The sequence below is a fragment of the Magnolia sinica genome, chromosome 13, assembly GCF_029962835.1.
Source record: "Magnolia sinica isolate HGM2019 chromosome 13, MsV1, whole genome shotgun sequence".
NCBI classification, from domain to species: domain Eukaryota; kingdom Viridiplantae; phylum Streptophyta; class Magnoliopsida; order Magnoliales; family Magnoliaceae; genus Magnolia; species Magnolia sinica.
This window is the reverse complement of record NC_080585.1, coordinates 45,882,054-45,891,634: the sequence shown is the minus strand read 5'-3', so window position 1 is coordinate 45,891,634 and position 9,581 is coordinate 45,882,054. Positions and strand designations below refer to the sequence as shown.

The 9,581-nt window shown below is 36.8% G+C and overlaps 1 long non-coding RNA gene across 1 annotated transcript; it reads right to left on the bottom strand.

Annotated features, from left to right (window-relative positions):
- Positions 1–1,273: 1,273 nt before the first annotated feature.
- On the bottom strand, positions 1,274–2,930 carry LOC131224363 (uncharacterized). Its single transcript, XR_009160852.1, has 3 exons — positions 2,850–2,930; positions 1,902–1,979; positions 1,274–1,668 (listed from the first exon to the last, which is right to left on the bottom strand). It is a non-coding gene; the product is annotated as an uncharacterized LOC131224363 (long non-coding RNA).
- Positions 2,931–9,581: the final 6,651 nt, after the last annotated feature.

Genomic DNA, 9,581 nt, shown 5'->3' with positions numbered 1-9,581 from the left:
CGCTATCCTAAGCCGAGTCCTGCATACTGAAGTCGGCTCGACCCGAAACTTGCACCCAAGTGAGCGCGCCGTCGCCACGGTTTCAATGCCACGACTCATGCACCGATCCGAAACCCAAGTCGCGTTCATTCTGAAGAAACGCCGCATGTTACAAATTTCAAGAGAATCTCTACGAAACGTCGCAACAATTCATCAATCAAGTACAGGCAACCCAACCCATCCCTTTCTTACGCAACCTTACCTAAAGTCAACTCTCACCCTTACATGTCAAGTATACATCACTCACCTTTTCACCCATCACTCACCCTTTCACCCATCACACCCATCCCTCACTTCTCTTACATCACTCTCTCTCTCATCTCTCTCATTACTCCTAAGCAACCCCAAGGGAGAGCCAACGTCCATGGCCTCCCAAGGGAAAGAGGAGATTATGTGTGGCCCACTTCCTATCCCCATCATCCTAGCCACTCAATTTTCATCTTCAACCATCAAAAGGAAGCCAAGGAGCAAAGGAAGCCATTGGAGCCAAGAAGAAGGTTGATCGGTGGGGTGTTTTTATTTGTTGATTTTGTGATTTGAGGGCCCACATATGTGGGACCCATCTTAATGCATGCATTGTATATGCAGGGCCCATAGTGGCAGGGTCCCTCCCCTTCTCACCGATATCTCTCTCTTTCTCTATCTCTCTCTCTCCCTCCCTCTTGCGATGGGCATGGCCCACTTGATGTACACCGATCGTGGGACCACTATGATGCACGTGATTGATCCACACCACTGGACGGTGTGATCCACCTCAGTGGATTACATCCAGGACCCACTACAAGAAAAGGGGGCATTAGCCTCGGTTCAAAACTGTGGCTAAAAAGGTTAAAAACTGAGGCTAAAGCCTATAGCCTCAGCTTTGCCTCAGTCATCCAAATCGAGGTTAAAATTCCCGTGGCTAAAGGCTTTAGCCTCAGTTTTAACAACCAAGGCTAAAATGACTTTTATAGCCTCGGTTCTTCAAGTGAGGCTAAAAGAACCTTTTTAGCTTCAATTTTCTCAAAATGAGGCTAAATCTAAATTTTAGCCTCAGTTGCCTCCAATTGAAGCTAAATCTATTTTTAACATCGGTTCGCAACAACCGAGGCTAAAGCCTTTAACCACGGGAGTTGTAGTCTCAGTTTAGGTAATTGAGGCAAAACTGAGACTAAAGATAGATTTAGCCTTTGTTGGCATTAAGTGAGGTCAAATTCAATTTTTAACATCATTTATCAATAATCGAAGCTAAATCTAGTTTCTATCAACAAAAGCTAACAATATTATAATCAACCAATCATTGAACCTGTGCATGTTTCACCCATTTAACATCCATCAAGACAACAATCAGCACAATACCAACAAAACAATTAATGGTCTATTGAAAGTTTTCAAAACAAACAAACTGCCACATAGCCTTCCACATGAACTATTTCATTAAGGTCCCCTTCCACGTGACTACTTTCTCTCGGATCGGATCAATCGGTGGGTTTGTTACCTGAGCAAACATCTGCTTGAAATACTCAAATGTAAGTTTCTCTCTGTTGGACATCACAGCCAAAGGAGCATCATTTCCCATTGAGCCCAAGAGCCTCAGTACCATCTTTTGCCATGGACATCAATAGCATCTCCAGGGCTTCTACAATGTATCTGAATAAGGAAACCCGATGATTTATTTCATTTTTTCAAACATGAGCAAGAAAATAGCACAGAAAAGGTCTGAAACTACTTACCCAAAAGGCTTTAATGGAGCCAACAATCCATGAATACTCATGTTTTCCATGTTATTATCATCATGTCGATATACCTAAAGTATATATAAAAATGGCAGTAATGATCATGCTCAGAACTTCTTAAAATCAGAATACAAATAGAAAAACTACCTGAACAATCAAATCCTTGAGAAGCTTTGACTTATGAGGTTTTCTTGACTAATTGAATGAGAGCAAATCAACTTGTGCCTACAGCATATAGAAAAAATCATCACAATTTCTAAGTTGGCATTATACTATTCCTCCCACTCTCATCCGTCCATTTCCACAAGCTTGAAAATACAACCATGACTGTATTTGTATTCCAAGTTTTCTGAATTATGAACCATATCTAGGATGCTTTAATTCAATCAGCCATATGTTGATGATAACACGAAAAACCAAAAAGACCCTGCTCGAGTCTTTTTCTAGTGCAAGAAGAAACTGATTTCAATATCACATGAAGTTTATTGTGCTGCCAAGTTCAGAACAGGAAACAATGAATAAAATTTGGCTACAACAATCATAACTAATCACAGTTTAGATTCTAATTTTAAAAAGGAATGGATATCCCACCGTAATAGGAGCAACACCATAACACCATTTGTTCACCGGATTTTTCAGGTTGGTTATAGTTGCCATGCAACCATTCAAACTGGCTGCTACAATGTGATAGTAGATATGTTACAAAATGCTTGCATACAAGATGGTGGGCCCATACGAAAACGATGGATGAAAATAGGCAACACTGCTACACTTCTAAGACACATTCCAAACATCATATTGTTTGAACAGTCCTAACATATGAATTAGTGGGCATCTTTTTTGTTAAAACAGGAACATTGGATTTTTCACTTTTTAACTTTCCAATAAATATCCCATGTTGGAAATGTGGCTACATGGCCATTAAATCAGCCATATGTTGATGATAGTGACGCAATAGCCCAACCCATGACCCGATTCCTGCTTTTAATCATAAAAAATTCTCTCTAATTAATGAGGAACGATCACATACAAACATTGGATGCTATGCTTACTATGCTACCCTGTTATTAGGACTGCTCATAGTAAGCTATGTACCTGAGCTTCACACGTGGCGGATCCTCTGTTCAGGAAACACATTGCCTAATTTTCAGTCCTGAACTGGAAAATATGTTTGCCATACTCTAGTTGAAGGTTTTGGATCTTCTGACATAGTGGACTATTGCTAGCATATGGGTGACACTCCCCTCTGTGCAAACAGCCTAAAAACAAAATATGCATGGAACAAGAATTTCAGTGGAACTGTTTACTACATTGTTCCCCGTGTGAATTGGTGCTTTGGGAACTCCAAACTCAACAAATAGACAATCAATTAGAGTAGGGATCAAGGATGACAGGTACCTTGAGTTCTACACCAGTTTTTGCAATATTTTGCCAGAATATCAGAAAAGAATCAGTTTTTAGAAAGTGCAGTTTTCATACCTAATATATCCATAGCTCAAGACCCTTGTTGACAATCCTCATGAATGCATGAGTAGGATTCCTAGCACAACCCTGTTTAGTATAATAGAACAAAACCCATGAAAGGTTGAGTTAAATCAAATCAATTTTAGTTTCTATGATAATGTAGCTAAAGAATTTTCCAATTTGCACTGAAATAATTGACAATACAATACATTGTATCCAACATTACACTCTTAAACAGAGGATTGTTCAAGAAAAGAGAACAATCTTTGTTCTGATAGAATCGGTCCACACGGAAATCCTCTTCAATGAGTATCTTCTCGCGTGTAAGTAACAGGCACCAAGCAAGAAATCCTCTTCAATGAGTTCTTGAGAACCAAATCTCTAAATTTACAATGTGCACATGATTAGTCAAGAAGAAAAATAAGTGTTGCTACAGATGTGAAGAAATAGCAACTCAAGAAGGATCTAGAAATTTTGGCAGCAGCAACAGAGATGGTAGCAAAGATTATACTCATCAATCCAGATATATGCATCTAATATTTTCTTAAATTTGGCAAAAATTCTTGATTAATTTAAAAGCCAGTGGACTGCTATGAATTCCACAGTCTTGCAAGACCCAAACATGCACGCGTACACATGAAAAAATTGGATCTAATTAATGCAGGATGACATTTCTTTTTGTTTATTTTTTATACTAGACATCATTCTCATCCTGCACAATTTATTTACAAAAATTAATTATAATAGTTCATGCATGTGGAAACTCTCCATAATACCAAACTTCAAAAGCGAAATACCTGAGTGCAACTTGTCTTGAACAAAATTTGAATTGGTTTTTTGAGAATTTTTATAGAAAATGAAATATTATTATTTTTCTATGCTAGCAAATTTATCAAAAATTTCTCATAGTATAGGACAAGAAAGTGACTTAAAGATGAATTCATCTAAAAGTCACACCTAATTCCTCCAAACCCTGGAATTTCAGGCAAAATTGGGCTTCCTAAAATTTTCTCGATCGCTTTCAAAGATGAGAAGAAAAAAATTTAGCATCAATTAAAGCATTCACTCCTTTCAACTGTATCCTCACAACTCAACTAAGAGGAAATCAAAAGCTTACCAAAGACATGTATGAGTGCTACTTATTCCTCTGAAACTTAGAAACTGATGGCAAAATCGAGTTTCTTGTGTTTATTTGCCATGATCTGATTCAATATGGGAAAAGCCAAAGCAAGTTCAAATTTCTTTTTCAAGGTCATCATCACAATCTCAAATAATAGGAAAATAAAAATAGAGATGACTTCATGCAAAATCACCACCCTAATTCATGTAAAAGATTACTGCAGCTTCCTTGGGAAATCTAGTGTAAACTCAAGCGACTAATCTAATTTCCCTGTGAGCTTTCCAGAATCAGGAAATCAGAGGAAATTAAAGTCACACACACACATTTCGTTCCTCCAAAAAAAAAAGGATTAAAAAAAGAAAAAGAAAAAAAGAGTTTCTTACATAACTTGCAATGATGCCTACCATAAAACAAGAAAATGGAACTAAATTATTATTTTTAGCTTATAATCATGAGCTTAAAATCGAGTTTCTTGCAGTAATTCACCACAATTTCTTCCAACAAAGGAAAAACCATAGAAAATTTGATTTTTATTTAATTTTTTAAAATTTCATCATAATGTCATAACCTTGAGGCATTGAACCCACTGTTCAGGATAAAAAATTTACGTAAGGGAACCTTAGTGCCCATCCTTGATGAAAATGTCACATCTTTTCAAGATAAAACTCATGTAAGAGAAGCTAAATGCATTTCCTTGATGCATTTTTGTCACTTTTCAGGCTAAAAATCAATATGCCTGCATGTAAATTTATATCCTTGTGGCATATTCCCACTTGTCAAGGTAAATAACACCAGATATAAAAATTTCAAAAAGATGTAAGTGCATTTCCTGTAATCTGAAATAATATTAACACTGATTTCAAATCCTTGTGATCAAAAACTCCGCAAACTGTCAATACTAATTAAATGGAAGACCTAAAAATGGCACTTCCCTTTTCTCACTAGCTATGCATTTGATTGCACCTAATCATGAAATTTCATGATATTTGATGCAACCAAATGCACTCTAAACCACAACATGATAAAAAAGAAATTTCAGATGAAAGAAAATGAAATTTGTAGCCCTCCCCTATAGTAGCCCCTTTAAAATAAGAATTCAGAATTACAGACAGAATCATATATAAAAACAGAAAATTCAGAATGTAGAACCCATACCATGAAGGACCTGAGCTCATTCTTCATGTCAGCAATGCCATTCAGAATCTCAATCTTTTGGACATGACCAAGTTTGCTGAGAAAATTTAACTCCACTCCTTCCTGTTGCTCCAATTTCTCCTTCCTCTTTTCCTTTGCCACCTTTTCATATTCCTCAATTGAGTCCTCATCAATTAGACAACCTATCAGCACCTGGTTGTCAAGTGGATTTCACTTGAACATCATGGTAGGGCCCACCTGAGGAATGTAAATTATATATTAATTTATCAGATTTATTATTATTATTAATTTATCAAAATTTTATGAGCCCTACCATAACGTATGAGTTATATTCACACTGGTTGTTAGCTGGCTATTCTTAAATCTATAATTGAATGGCCATTTCTCTTGTATGCCCAATATCTTCAGATAGTTTTGGCATAACTTCAACACCGGCTGCCAACCTAATGCAACCCTCTTTTATCCAGGTTGGGCCCAGCAATGAGAGCATAAGAAGTGGGACAGAATCTGCGTAGAGGAGTTGAGATAAAGAATTTAGCCACATACAAAAAATATAGGACCTAGTAGATACCATAAGCTATAAGGTATCCTCCATTAATAACACGCACGCACGCACGCATACATGCACACACACACACCAACCAACTATTAACAACATTTATAAAAAATAAAAGATATCCAACCAACTCTTTATAATAATTTGCAACTTAACCTACTGGGAACCATCATGCACCGTAATATCTTACGGCAGAGCGGGTTCTGAGAATTGATGCAAAGACATTCATATGCACCCTCTACACTACACGTGTAATGTCTTACGGCAGAGAGGGCACTCAGTTTTAGATCATGGCTAGCATTTAAATAACAAGAGCTTGTGAAAGACATTCCCAATGCAAAGACAACAACCAACCTCAAAAAATGTGACAAAAATGCCATTGATTTCCATGCAAATCTGTAGCTACCAATTCCTGCCAAAGGAGATGTTGGGACATATCCTGAGCAGAGAACATGGAAGAAATGCAAGTAAGAATAACTACAGTGCAAGTGCAATGCTTGGAGAATAAAACGAAAACATATTATTAGAAGCTCACCAGTGGTGGAAGGCATTCATAAGCATGCCTTCTGAGAACAGAAAATCAATAATAATAAACACAAGATAGAAATGACCCATGATGTGAAAAAAAGAGTCAAAATGAAGCATCCACATTATGTAGGGAGATATAGGTATGTAAAATGATGACTACAAAGAATCATGACAATGGCAACAAGATGGATGACCATTCAGTCAAGTAGAACATCAATACATAGAGGTAACAAAGACAGGCATGTCCTGCTATTAACACCTAAGAATCATTTAACCCATAACAACTAGAGTTGCCCTCTTTAAGACCATAATGCCTTCTCTACATCCCGATTTGCAGGCTCAGTTTTGATGCTTCTTGTTGGCAAGACTAGGACAAATCAATTAGTTAATTCAATTGCATTGATCTTCTGAAGAAAGTAATCTATGAATGAGAAAGGGGTAATGGCTTGCATTCTCCACTTCAAAGTACTAAGCAGTAAATAAGAAGAAGAAAACAGCCACAATATGAACTTATTCCTACCCAAAAGTGATCCCAAACAATTTCAAAATCTTGTCACACCTATTGCTGGGTGTGGGTCTACCGTCATTCACCACCAGACAGTTATATAAAAGAAATCTAATTGATCAAGACATGGGAGATATTGACACTAAGATTGCATGAAAAGAGGACACATTGGTGGAATCAAGTGTGAGACTTCAAATCTGAATACATCTGATTTAGTGCATGTCAGACAACAAAAATCAAAATACAACTTCTGATATTGGAAGGTTGAATCTATTCAATCTCCTATGGGAGGACAAATTCTCTTGTGACCCAAACATCAATGCCAAAGGACTTTTGGAATTATAATATTGAGAAAGAAAAGGGAGAGACATATATGAACAACAACAAAAAAGAAATTTATGGCCAAGTGGTAAAAAAAATGCAAGCAACTAAATTTTTAATAACAGACCAGTATTACAATATTCCCATGACATGGTGACTGCTAGAAAATCTTTACTTGCCTAATTCAGATGCTTTCTTCATTGCAAGTTGAGCGAGTTTAGGAAATTATATATCTAAGTAAGAGCATAGGCCTTAAGATTGGGCTTCTTTGCTTTTAAGGAGACTTCATGAACTTATATAAGGCTATAAAGCCATTCTCTCTATGTCATACCAATCAGGCTTTTATCTCTACATCACACCAGTCAAGCTTTAAGACCAGGCTTCAGGGTTCTCTCTACATCACATTAATCAGGTGTTAGGCCCAGGCTTCTTTTGCTTTAAGACAATCTGAAAACTTTGTTGTTGAGAGCAATAACAACAGCCTTGTCTTGTACATCCATTGGTGTCACAAAAGTGAAATAGGAAAAGGCACGCACGTTTTATAGATTTTGCATAATAACATCATTGGATGAAATACCATAACTCAAAATAGTGAATCTACTAAGTCAAATCCTAGTTAGGCTTAAGTCTACTGTTACACATATATTCTAATTGTCTTCAAGCCCCATATGATCTAAGAAACAGTAACAACAAATACATAATCTGGAATCTTGAGCTACTTCAACTGACCACACAATCTGTTTTCTTCTTCTCTATTGTTTCTACAACAGGATTTCCCTTCTCTAATTTCAGTTTGAATCTCTGTGTGTGTGTGTGTTATACACGCTCCTGAAACTGAGAAAGAGAAAGAAGAAGAAGCACAAACCTGCTGCCATTCACTCGACCGTTCCATCCAAGCAATAGAAGCTGATGGCAAGAAATCCCTCCCAAAGTCATTCCTTTGCTTGTAAAGAACTGTCATCCCGTCCACTTCAGCAGCATTCCATTCCATAATCCTCTCCATGAAACAAGCCTCAAGGACCGGATCTAACCCTTGTGAAACCCTAATTCTCCCAATCCTCGAAAAATCCATGCAATACTCCCCTAAATCGCCGCCTTCTTCCACATTCCTACCAAACGTGGCCCTGCTCTTCGATCCGTGCCCACGGATCTCTGTTTCCTTCACATCCTCCTCATCATCCGCCTTCCTTGACATGAACCGGATCATCTCATCCCGCTCCTCAGCATTCTGCCGCAGCTTCTCGACATGAACCAGATCATCTCATCCCGCTCCTCAACGTTCTACCGTAGCTTCTCGACACAGACCCGCAATTCGGCCTCCAATTTCTCCATTTCCTCGATTCGGAGTGTCGGATCACCGATTTTAACGATACTTAACTCGATCGAGAGAGATGTTCCAAATGGAAGGTAAAGATATTAGGAAGAGAGACGATTCGGTGGGGATGAATTGAGGTCGAGTGAGAAAAGCTAGCAGAGATGGAGTTTCACGAAGTGAGAGAGAGAGCTGTAGAATTCAATCGAAGTTGAGAAATGAAATTGGGGATTTCATATATATAGGATGGGGTAGCCGCGGATTAGCTACTGACAGGTCGAGTAGCGACGTCACCAACTTTTGCGGGCCCCACCGTGATGCACGTATTATATCCACACCGTCCATCCATTTGAAGAGATCATTTTAGAGCATGATCCAAAGAATGAGTCAGATCCAAACCTCTAGTGGACCCCACCACAGAAAACAGTTTTCTCAAAAAGGAAAAAAATCAAGATTCTTAATTTTCTTTTTTAATTCTAAATTTTTTCAAGATTATAAATTTGTTGAAATTTATCAAAAAAAATTTAAAATTCTCAGTTTTTTCAAAATTATCAAAAAAAAAAAAAAATCAATTCTTAATAGTTTTAGAAATTCTTAATTTTTTTCAGAATTTTCAATTATTTGAAATTTCTCAAATTTTTAAAATTTTCCTATTTTTTAAAATTTTCCAATTTTTTTCAAGATTCTCAAATTCAAAATTCTTTTTTTTTTTTCAAAAATTTCAAAAATTTTTAAAATTCTTAATTTTTTTAAAATTCTCAATAAAAAAAAAAATCATACTTTTTCATAATTATCATTTTTTAATTCTTAATTTTTCAAAAAATAAATCTTAATTTTTTAAAAGTTCTCAATTTTTGTAAAAATTC